At 29.0% G+C, this 12,672-nt stretch overlaps 1 long non-coding RNA gene across 1 annotated transcript; it reads left to right on the forward strand.

Moving 5' to 3' along the window:
• The first annotated feature begins 9,505 nt into the window (after nucleotides 1–9,505).
• Nucleotides 9,506–12,672, forward strand: LOC145803126 (uncharacterized). The gene is made up of 3 exons (XR_014345237.1): nucleotides 9,506–9,584; nucleotides 11,401–11,449; nucleotides 12,341–12,672. It is a non-coding gene; the product is annotated as an uncharacterized LOC145803126 (long non-coding RNA).

Raw genomic sequence — 12,672 nt, forward strand, 5'->3', positions numbered from 1 at the left:
GATCATTCGGTATAATTTAAAAGAACTAAAATATAAATAAAAAAATCATCAAAAAAAAAAATCAAAAATTATTTCTTTAAACTAAGTCATAAAGAATAAATACAAGATTGGCTGAGTATTTTCTAGTATTCTACCAGTGAGACGTGTCTACTCTACGTAGTGCATCCTTGTACAAAACTCCAACGGAATAAAAATTGAATCCCCAAAAAAATAAAAATAAAAATAAAAAATAAAAAATAAAAAAAAGGAGGGAAAAGAAATGAAAAATTGAAGTATTCACATAGTGCAAAATAATTACAATTTTCATGATGATATAAGTCCATCTGGTCCAACTAAAAGTTGACATTGTACACAACTCTCCAAAAAACTGTAATTATTTTACATTATTTCCACTAAAATATAATTTCACCAATTATTTATATTATCTATTTATACATGTAATGTTATGGTATACACTCTCAAAAGGGTGTATACCACATGCAAATTATGACATTTAATTCTCACAAATATCATAACTCAATCCTATGCAGTCTTAACAAAAAAAAAAAAAGAATTAGAACAAAATACCACATAAAGTATAACCGAAAAGCTCATGGATCGTAACCAAAATAATTTCATAATCAACATCATAATAAAATAACTAACATTACTAGGGATGGCAATTTGAAACCAGCCCGACGGGGACCCGATCCCCCGATCCTGATTTGAATAGTTTTTTCCCGAAAAATACCCCCGACAGGACAGGGATGGTATTTAAAAATTAATCCCGGATCAATTTCGGGCCGGGAACGGTAATAAATGCCCAATCCTCGGCCCCGGCCCTGCCCGGCCCGTTTGTCCCCAACTTAATATATATATATAAAATATACTTTTTATGTATTGTTTCTGTCTCTCTCTCTCTCTCTTTCATTTCATATCTGCATACTCTCTCTCTTCCCTCTATTCTCTCTCTCGTTCTCATCATCTCACCGCCTATTATCTCTATCTCTCCCTCTCACTCACTCAGAGTCTCTCTTTCTCTCTCTCACTCTTGTACCTCTCATCCTCCTCAGCGCCACCGCATCTGTTGCCTCGCACCGCCATTCTCTTCCGTTGTTCGTCGCAGCCACCATCGTCCACTTTCGTCGTTCATCACCTTCGTCCATTGCTGTCGTCCATCGCAGCCATCGTCGTAGTCACCATCACCGATCGCAGCCACCGTGGTCCACGTTCGTCGCAGTCACCATTGCCGATCGCAGCTACCGTGGTCCACCTTCGTCGCAGTTATCATCGCTGACTCAGATCTATTTGATGACACACAGATCTCAGATCTGTGTTGATTGATGATGCACACTCAGATCTGTCTCTATTTGTCTATTTTTTTTTTTTTTGGTAGTTGATGCATGTTGATGATGTTCTTGATTGATGATGCACACTCAGATCTGTTTGATGACACACAGATCTCATGATTTTTTTTTATGATGTTCTTGATGATTTTGTTGATGTTAAAAGTTGTTGATGATGTTGAAACAGATTGGGGCGGGGAATTTTCGGGGTCGGGGACGGTGATAGGTTCCCCGTCGGGGATTGGGGCCGGGGAATTTTTTACCATCGGGGATCGGGGACGGGGAGTGTGATCCCCGGCCCCGCCCCATTGTCATTCCTAAACATTACAATAAGTCATAACCAACGTCACAAATTTTCTATTTCAAAAATGCATATGACAATTTGTAATTGCTACTGTGAAAAAATTATTCAGATCTTTAAAATTTTAACTATTCATCTTTTTCTTTTCTCAATCACTTGCATTTGCACATGAATGATGTGTAGCATGAAGCTAACAGGTCACTTGCATTTGCACATGAATGATGTGTAGCATGAAGCTAACAGGATTCTTGGCGTAGATGTTACAATTTTGTAGTTTTTCCAAAATATTCCCAATGTGATATCTGCTTCAAATTGTTCAAAAAACCTCTATCTTTCTCAAATAAATGTTTTAAATTATACACAAAGTGTGCACAGATCTTGTGTATCTATATCTATAAGAAGCTTTTTCTTCTTGATGGCTCCTCTTTTTTTTTCCTCCCCTTTTTGCCCTATCTTCTTCATGGCTCGTCTTTTTTTTTAAATTTTTTTATTTGAAATAATTTACTATTTGTGGCCTATATGTTGAGGTGAAGGTTTTTTCATAATTATGCAAATATTCTTGGTCAATTATGCAGTAGGTTTTTTCGTAATTACACAAACGTTCTTAGTTACTTATGAAACAAGTTTTTTTGTAATTACGCAAACATTCTTAATCAATTATGAAATATAAATTTTTTATTTTTGAACAAATTACAAATGCATCCATAAAGTTTGTTTAAAATATGAATCGGTCCTATAATACTATAAATTACAACTATTGTTTGTTATAAATTTTAATTTAACACAATATTCAAGGAAAAAAATTATTCTCCTATGCAATAATAAATTATCAAAATTGTTTATTGAAATAATATTTCTCATATCATTAAAACTTGTTAACTGACTTAATGATTTATTTGTTAACAAAATAGTTAACTAAAAATATTTTTCATATTATTAAAAATTGTTAATTTACTTAATGATTTACTTATTAATAAAATTGATCATTTGTTATGCGAGTATGATTTATGTATTAATAAAATTAGTCATTTGCAGATATATATGTATTTTCTTCTGCTTTTTTATTAGTTCAATGACTTATTTTAGTACTATTTTTTAGATGGGAGAATTATCTTAGTATTTGTTTTATATTTATCTACTGAGCAAAGTTACACACCATTATTTTTTTTTTATTTTATTTATAAATTCGAAAGAAATGTTAAAGAGTCATTAATTCACCCAAAATGATATAGTAATAGAATTGGAGTCGACATCATTAGGCATATAACAAATCAAGAAAATGATACATATCATACCACATAATTCTATCATATATCTAATGATTTATTCTATTCAATTTCATAAAAAAATATTATAATTTTAAAAAAATTATCAAAATACAAAACTTAAACATACTGTAATAATAATCCATACCTTGTACGGACCTGTGTAAACTAGTATATATATATATATAGAGAGAGAGAGAGAGAGAGAGAGAGAGAGAGAGAGAGAGAGAGAGAGAGAGAGAGAGAGAGAGAGAGAGAGAAAGAGAGAGAGGTGCCATCCATGCCTAAATTATTGTTAGGAGTAGGATTACAAGTGATTTGAATGGTGGAAACAGGGCTTTGTTCCCCCAACAACCTCAACTATGCCTAGACTTCTGTTTTATTCACAATCTAAACACACTGCCATAATACACACAAACACACGCAAACACTTCTTGTTTTACTTTTCAACGGCTATGCATGCTTTGACACTATACCTAATTCCTGGAATTCCTTCTCTCCATCTCCAGTCTGTTTTGGGCTTTGGGTTGGGTTGTCTTGAGACAATGAATAGCAATTCTGGTTTTTTTTTTTGTTGAGTCTCAAATATAGGATAAGGTTTTACCAAATATAATAATAATAGATGATAGTATAAAGTCACAACTACATAAAAAAATATGAAATCTTTTGTCTCTAACTTTTTTTATTTCCTAATCCATAAAACTTATAACCATTGATATGTCTCGAAATTTTTATATCTTGAAATTCTCATATGATCTAATAGTTATGAATATTTTGAAACGGAAGACATAATTTTAATTTTAATTTTAATTTTAATTTTAATTTTGAATTAAAATTAAAATTATTTTTTTATGACATATTATACCATCAAATAATTATAAAATATTAAAAAAACTCGTGCATTACATGAGTCAACAGCTAGCTTAAAATTATAGTCAACAAATAATTTATTGAATTGACATATTATTTAGGGATTTAAATTTCAAAATACACATGATTTAAGTAATTATTTTCCATAATAAAAATATACTATATATTTTACCTAGCTAATTAGCAGGAATTTATTATTAAAAAAAAAAAGCTTACATAAGAAACATCTTCATCTGTATCAGAATAAATATTTTTTTACACGTCTCTCTTTTTCAAAATGGTGATTGTTAAGATTTCATTCAGTGTGTTTGATTTCGATTTTCTGAATTTAGTTTTCTGAAAATTGAGTTTTTTGTGTTTTTTTTTTTGTTTTTTTGTTTTTAATGAATATTTTTAAAATTTTAAGCAATTTTTTTAAATTTTTTTTAGATGCACCTTATTTAGATGTATTTAAATAAATATTTGAAAAAAATTAATAAATATACAAAAATATGAAAAATGTACTGAATTTTCATATATATATATATATATATATATTTATATTTTTGGTATTTAGTGAATTTTTTAAAGATTTTTTTCGCAAATATTATACTTTTTAAGTGTATTTATGTTAGGTGTGTCAAAAAATTAAAAATATTGCTTAAAATATTAAAAAAAATCATTGAAAATAAAAAATTACGAAAAATAAAAATGTACAATTTTCTGAAAAGTGCTTTCTGAAAACCAAAACCAAACAAGCTGATTAGTGTTTAAAATATTTTTCTCTTTTTATTTTTGGCTTTCATTCAAGTTTAATCTCTACGTCCATCCGGTTTTTGTTAGCAACAGAACAATAATAAACCAAAATCATATGTGAAGATGACTATGGATTCCTCCGTCAAATTCTAAGATAATTACAAATAGTTGTTAACCTCGGTACTAAGATTAAGTGTGAGATTTTTTTATTTTTGTTACTGCTAAGACATGTCATGGATATGCCACATATTCTTTTAAATTGTCAAAATTATTAAAAAGAAAATTAGAGCTTGTGATTGATTATAGCTCTATCATATAGATTATAAAAAAAATAAAAAATGGTATCTTTTATGTAGTCCTTAAAAGTCAATAATTATATTTTTCATAATTTTTAGTTTCAATTCTATTTGGTGAATATTTAATTTATCAATAATGTGTTTCTTAGGTGTAGAGTATACTCTGATCTATATCTATATGTATACTATTACCAAGCAAAAAACAAACTTTTGATTTAAGAGACTTTAGGAATTTCAAATTATTAATATAAAATTTTAAAAGTTAAAAAATACAAGTGACATACAACTATTGACAGATTTAACCGTATCTATAATTTTAAATTTTAAAAATATGTTTATATATAAAAAGTTAAATAAATAAAATTAGTCATATCCAAGCATCTAATTTGATATTTAAAAATCCTTAAAAGGAAATTCTAAATTTAAATTTAGTAATATATAATTTAAAATTATAAAAATATTTACTTCAAAATATTATTCATTTTTCAAATATTTGAAACTAAAATTATAAATATTATGTAAAACTATTGATTTATCTAGCCATATATAATTTTCAAATTCAAATTCAATAAAAAAAATGTATATAAAATGTCAAAAACTAATTTTAGCTATATTTTTTTGGTTAGATAGTAATTTTTTTAGCCATGCCTAAACTATATTTAATTTTAAATTTAAAAAGGAAGTCCAAAGAAAATTCGAATCATATATAATTTTAAAATATTGAAATTATTTTTTAATTGTTAATCATAATTTATCAAATGGTAAAAAATGTCAAGTACACATGTCAAATTCTTATTGAAAAAAAATATTTATGTTGAAAAGTTTAAAAATTTTAAGTAGTAACTTTAAATTAACTTTAAATTAATAAATTTGACATAAAATTTCACTTGACTATCAAAAAAATATTCAAAAATAAAAATAATGGTCAACATTTATTGTGAGTGCAACATCTGACTAACTTTAAACTTATGTTATACACTCACTTTTGGGATAAATTTTTATGATTTATTGCATTTTTTAGACTAAAATATAGTCCATAAATTAGTCCAGTCTAACATTTGATAATTGTTCTTTAGATTTAAATATACTTTAATATTGATATAGATATTAGTCGATTTAAACTGATTATTATAAAATATTCTACTTATCAATGATATAAGTTGTATATAATATTAATTTATTATTATCAGACGTCTTTACTAATTAACTTATCAATTTTTTAGATTAAGTATAAGATTAAGATTAGAATATGACCTATAATTTAAGGTGATTCTATCTCAGATAATTTTTTTATACATAAATATACATAACTATTCATTTCATAGTATTAACATAAATATGTAGTTACTTAAGTTCAATTTTTTTTTTTTTTTTTATAATAAATATGCACAAAATATGTTTGTATGTTCATATTTTTATTATGAAAAATACTAACAAATATTTATTTACCAATTTAATAAATAAATAGGTCAAATGATTCATAAATTGGATATAGATCAAGACAATTTTTAATGATTAGGTGAAAATCACGAATAATACTAAGGACCTCAAATGTTTTACCAAAAGTTTCACATGATATGAGACCCACATGGTCTAGGTCCCACATCCATGTGAGACATTTTGTAGAACATTTGGTAATATATTTGGGATCCCTAACATTTTTTGAAAATCACATTGGCAAACATATTGAGTCGATTAGCTTTTAGGTCACTTCTAATATTTTAATCCAACTCTAATACCACAAGTCAATCTAATTATTAGATGAAAATCACATTGGCATAAAAATTGAGTCGACTAACTTCTTGGTCACTTTAATGTTTTAATCCAACTCTAATACTACAAGTCAATCCTAATCTATTTTCACGTAAGAGTTATGACATAAGACAATTTATAATTGAGTATTGTTATTAGCATCTCATTAATTATTTTGGACCCCCCTTTTTTTAGCTTTTTTTATTACAATAATAATCTCAAATGAAATTACTAAAAAGGACATTAATAATTTTGAGACACTCCATCTCACAATTAAGCCTATACACCCACTACATCATTAGTTAGGGTTTATGAAAGTACCCACATCCATCACCATCCATCCATCTTTCCTAAATCCCATCTTCAAAATCTACCCACCCTTAAAACCTTGAAAACTCTTTGGCGGCAATATTCTGCCGGTAATGGTGGCAACCATTTGATTACTTACATTTCTCCAATAATGACAATGAGTAGAAGTTTTTCTGACAATCATAACTCCATGAAATGAGAGGAGTACAACAATAAAAGTTTAGAAGAGGTTCATAACTTTGATGGTGTCCTTAACTCAAAAGAGATTGGCCTTATAAGGGTAAGTTTCTTAAAAAAAATGACAAAAATAATAAAAACTGTTCGTCATTTTTGGGGACTAAACTCTCGAACATATGACCGAAATTCGAGAACACATGCCTGAACATCGTTTATTTGTTCGGGAACAAGTAATAAAACATTTCTTATTTGTTCAGGAATAGATAACCGAACATTGTTAATGAACCTTTTTCAAACTTTAAAATCACAAAACCTAAGTAAGATAAGGAATAAGAATTGAAATTGTCAGAGTCAAAGAAACTCACCTGAGAGATCACAAATTCAAACTCGTGGAGATCACAGAACCCACAAAAAGGGAATTTTGAATCAACAAAAAAAATCCTATATTTATTTTCTCAGGTCATGAACAAGTATGTGGAGAATGAGTAATAATCACCTTCATGGGTTTTGTTAGGGTTTTTAGGATAGAGACTTTTTGGGATGTGGGGGGTGTAGGGGTGTGCATTCAATTGAATGGGTGTAATGTTTTCACAAGGATAATTTTGGTATTATTTGGAGGGTCAAAAGAAATTTTAAGGGTTTTAGAATTTATAAGTGGAGGTCCAAAGAAATGGGGGGTTCAAAATAATTGATGGGATGCTAATAGCAACACTCTTAAAATTTTAAATAGACAAATTTTTTAGGCTTTACAAAATAAGAAAAAAAGTGTATTAACAAATGTAATTTACTACTATCATATGATAAATTAAAATTATGAAACTTATAAAATGAAATGTATGCATATTTTATTGTAAATATAAATTTTGTAATTTATTTTTTAATTTTTACCAATTAAATTATGGCATGTATTTTTTATTAGGAACTTAGAACACGCAGTTATTGACATCAAAATAAAAACTTTCTTTTATGTGTAACTTTGATAAAAATGAATAAAATTTTATTGATTATAAATCATTTTACTACATATTTTAGATTAGTTTATATTATTATTTAAATTTAAAAACTAATTTTTGTTTTTTTATTTATGCCCTTGCATAGCACGGGCAATATATATATATACAATATATATTCAAAGAGATAGATAAAATAAAAACACATCACCAAATACATTTCTTCTCTCTTTAAATCAAAGAAATCTCAACATGATAATCATCATTTCTAATATTCATCTTTTCAAGATAAGTATAATAATATACTATTCACTATTTTCTCAAAATCTATTTCTCTCTTACAAGGGATTTCAACAATAGGGATAAATATATCAATTTCCTTATCATTTATCAAAAATGGATCTCAACAATTCACGATTTCACCAAATCCCAACTTTTCTCCAAATTTTCAAAATTTATGCTTTTGACAAAAGAAAAATAGAGTTTCTTTTTGAAAGATTTTACGCAGCTAGAAACCCGAACTATCACACCACTCATATTTTTTCATCGATACAACATTTTCCTCAACTTTCTCAAGTCTAGGGTTTCACAAAATTAGGATTTCCTCATTTTTGAAAAGATTTTTGCTCATGAAACTCCCAAAACATTCTCATAGTTCATAAATTAAAAGATTTGATAAGAGATTTGAGAAAACCCGCTTTGAACAAAATACAATCTTATAAAAAAAAATAATTCAAAACCCTAACTCAATACACTCCAACAACATCAAAATAACCATAGACTTACAAAAAAAGTATATATAACTCAAAGAAAGTCCCCACCTCAAACTCTAGGAGAAGATGAGAAGAAAACCCTAAATTTGACACACTACAAGAAATTACATTTTTGGCGACTAGTTTTGGCGACGACGTCAATTTTTCATCGCCAAAAGTATATTTTTGGCGACACAGTGATCAATTTCGTTGGTAAAAGTATACCTTTACCGACGCAATTTGTTGTCGTCGCTAAAAAGGCATAATATTATTTTAGCGCCAAATTTTTTGGTTGGCGCCAAAATTTCAAAACTTTTACCTACGAGGCTTATGTTTTAGCAACACAATGAGCGTTGCTATTAGTGTGTTTACTTTTGGCGATGACAAGTTGGCGTGGGCAAAGAGTTAAACATTTAGCGACGATAACACTATTCGTCGGTAAAAGTTTGCTAGTGAAACAAGGTGATCTAGTGATTTGTGTTTTTATTATAACTTTTGAAAGAATTTTAAATATTCTAGTTATTGAATTGTAAAATTAATGTGATCATTTAATTAAATCACAAAAATGAACCCATTAAGCCCAAACACACTCTTTAAGTTGAGATGGTTAATTTGAGATAATTTAGAAAAGTGGTTAGATTATCAATTTCAATATGTTTAGTTTTATTTTCATAAACTAGTTTCAAATTTGTTTTCTAAAAAATTAAAAAAAAAAATTGGGTGAAAAATTAAAAAATACTTATTATTTTTGTATAATTTTATCTTTTAGGTCACTTCTTGCTGTCAGAAACTATGTAACCTTCTGAAATATTCCCATTTATCATGCGAGACCCAAATCGGTGGTCATTGCTGGTATATACTACACTTGCTTATTTCTATGGTCATGATATATACTACATTTGCTTGTGATATTGCTTCAACACAAGGTTGCTGATTGTGCTAGTTATTGATCAGCAAATTTGGCTGGAAAAATTTCTTTCTGACAAATTATAAGTAGCTAATACCAAACTAGGAATGGTTTTTATGCTATACTTTGTTTTTCTTTTCCTTTTTTGGTTCAGTTTCATGGTTTCTTTGGAGTTTTAAACTAGGAAATCGTGCATCACTTGCATAAACTAAAGGTTTCTTATGCTTTGTCACACTTAATTACAGATAATGATTGATGCAGTGACCCGTGAACTAATACTTCATAGAGATTTTTTTCCTCACTAGTTTTTAATTTGAGAGTTTCTTGGTAATTCTACATGTTGATTGGTGTTAAAAGTAAGTATTTTATTATGAGGTGTTGTTACTTGCTCTATTGTTGGTAGTTATTATTTGTGTTGGTCTAGGATTCTGGAAAAGTTTTATTTGCTGAAACTAAGTATTCTTATGAGTGTATTTTCTAAAAGTTTCTATTTAATTTGAATTCTAACTTGAGCTGGGTTGTGAGTCTTTAATCCAGCTTGTTATTAACTTAAATAATTTCTTCAAAATTTGAGTTCCATGTGGTCATAACTTTGTTTGTGCCTTTGATGTAAGATGAGGTTTAAATACAATGAATGCTTTGTCTTGGTTAATGAACGATTGCGGAAATTTTTGTTGATTTGAATGGGGATAGCAGTCATGATTCATGGTTATGGTTCATTTCTTTCCGTTTCTTTTTCTTACTTTGTGAATTTCTTCTTCTACGGAACTTCTCAAAGCCCCTTGTATCACTAGAATCTAATCAAACACTTTGAATACTTTTGACCCCCCCGCCGCGCCCCCCCCCCCCGCTTTTTTCCCATCATTCAAACTGAAGCTCTAATTTAATTCTTGTGGAGTTCATGTGATACAAACATTGTTAGAGAATCTCACTTGTACATGACAACTCGGAACTACTTTAGTTGGAGCCGCAACCCACCCCCCCTCCCCAAAAGTATCCCCTTATTGCAATCAGGGAGGCACCCACACCACCTTCCATACTAGTATATCCCAACAATATTGTGACTGGGGAATTCTCTCTTTCCCACGTAGGCGCTTGCATGCTCGCTCACCATGTTCTTTATCTTTTTTAATGAAATTGAAAAGATAATAGATGGGTTGATTTGATATGAAAAAATGGTTTCAGGGGCTCTTAACCCAACATGATGTGAACTTGTCCTTTATCTCTTAGATTTATTTTATCTCTAGTTGTTTGGTTTTGCTTGGAATATTGTTTTATACACTCTTGAAGAGTTTGGTCTTTTCTCAAAGTATGTAAGAAGGGAGGGATTACTTGAACTTTACTAAATTTGTGGGATAAGTAGTAGTGATAGTATTTAAGAAAGAGATTAGGAAATTGTATATCTTGGTACTTTTCATGTTGTGGAGCACTCCACTGTTACTTAACTTTGCATATAAATATTTGATGACTGGTCTTATTTGGGGCAATTTGTTGTGAAATTACTCGATTTCAAAGTAGAACAGAAACAGGAAGATGCTATCTTAGCTGGATTACGACTTTGTGTGTGTGTGTGTGTGTTCTGTTGCAAATATAATTTAAAATTCTGCGTGTGATTTATACGTCTTTAAATAGTCTACCTCTATCACTTAACCATTGGGACATGCTTAATAAATAGTTATAATGATGTGCATTTTTTATTTTTACTTGGAAAATAATTTTCCTGTTTTGCTACCTTTATTTTTAATGTAACTTTCGTTACAGATGAAGCAATTTCTGCTATTGATCCGAAGAAGGTGGAAATTCTGCAAAGGTATGCTCCTCCTAAGTTATTGTATCTGCGACATTATCTCTGGAAAGTAATTCATAATAGCAAAGCCCATGCAGTTTTCTGTCATAATTATGTTCTTATGACCTTCAGTCTTTTTTTTCTGCCATTTTTTGAGCTACTTGGATGGTTAAAATTCCAAACATAGGGGCTAGCATCTGTTATTGTCTGCGTTTGTTTAATGGGATAGTACCTTTTATCTTCTGTGTTTGTTTGATTTGTTACCGCAACTGCTAATGTAAACATGATATGAAAAGAATGGATGTTTTTGAACTTTTTATTATTTTTGTTTCTGGAAACTTGAAAAATGATAACATAAAAAATGAATCAATACCAATTAATTAATTAATTAATTTTTTTAGTTTTGTTTCTAGTCAAGGCTGCGGCCTCATAGATCTTCCAAATTTCTGGTTGCAAGTATGAGTTAGTGGGTACATATGTAGATTACTCTAGGCTTGATTTTTGTATTACTGGCATCAACTCTGATGCTTTTCTAATAAAGTTTGTTTATTTATCAAAAAGAAAAAAAAAATGTAGATTACTCTTTGATGTGTCACCTTGGAAACTTTTCATGAACTTTCCTGGTCAAAATGATCATTCTTAATGATTTTGGTATTTCTCAGTTCTGTTAATTGTTTTCCTGTTAGTATGGAGTATACATATTCAAGCCCCATCATTTTCCATTTGGCACATAAAGAAAAAAATATAGAGAGATTAAAGCACAAAAAAAGAATTTGAAAAGGGTAAGGTACAGAAAACAGAGGAACTATGTTTCATTCTTTGTTCTGTTATCTTTTTTCTTTTGCTCCTGTTCTATGTTTAAGCGACTTTTTTCTCATGCTATTTTGTTTAATATCCCAAACTTTATTGATGCAGATATCTCCAGTGGTTGATTGAAGATCAAGACTCTGAAGACTCTCAGGTCCATACAACATATGCGCTCTTGCTTGCTAAATCAGCATTTGAAACAGAAAGTACCTCTCAAAATTCTGAAGCAGGAAATCTAGAAGAGACAAACATGTCAATGTTTCAAAGCCCTATTAGAGAAAGATTGCACATCAACTTTAGGTGATTTCATATTAATGTTATTAGTTTATAATAGTGGTGCCTGAGGGATGCCTCTTGTAAATCTGTAAATCTTATAAAAATATATAATTATTTTCAATTATTTTTGTTAGTAAATGTGTCGCTAAAAGTTTATTTTTGCC

This window comes from Camellia sinensis, chromosome 11, assembly GCF_055761805.1.
Source record: "Camellia sinensis isolate YWXY chromosome 11, ASM5576180v1, whole genome shotgun sequence".
Classification (NCBI taxonomy): Eukaryota; Viridiplantae; Streptophyta; class Magnoliopsida; order Ericales; family Theaceae; genus Camellia; species Camellia sinensis.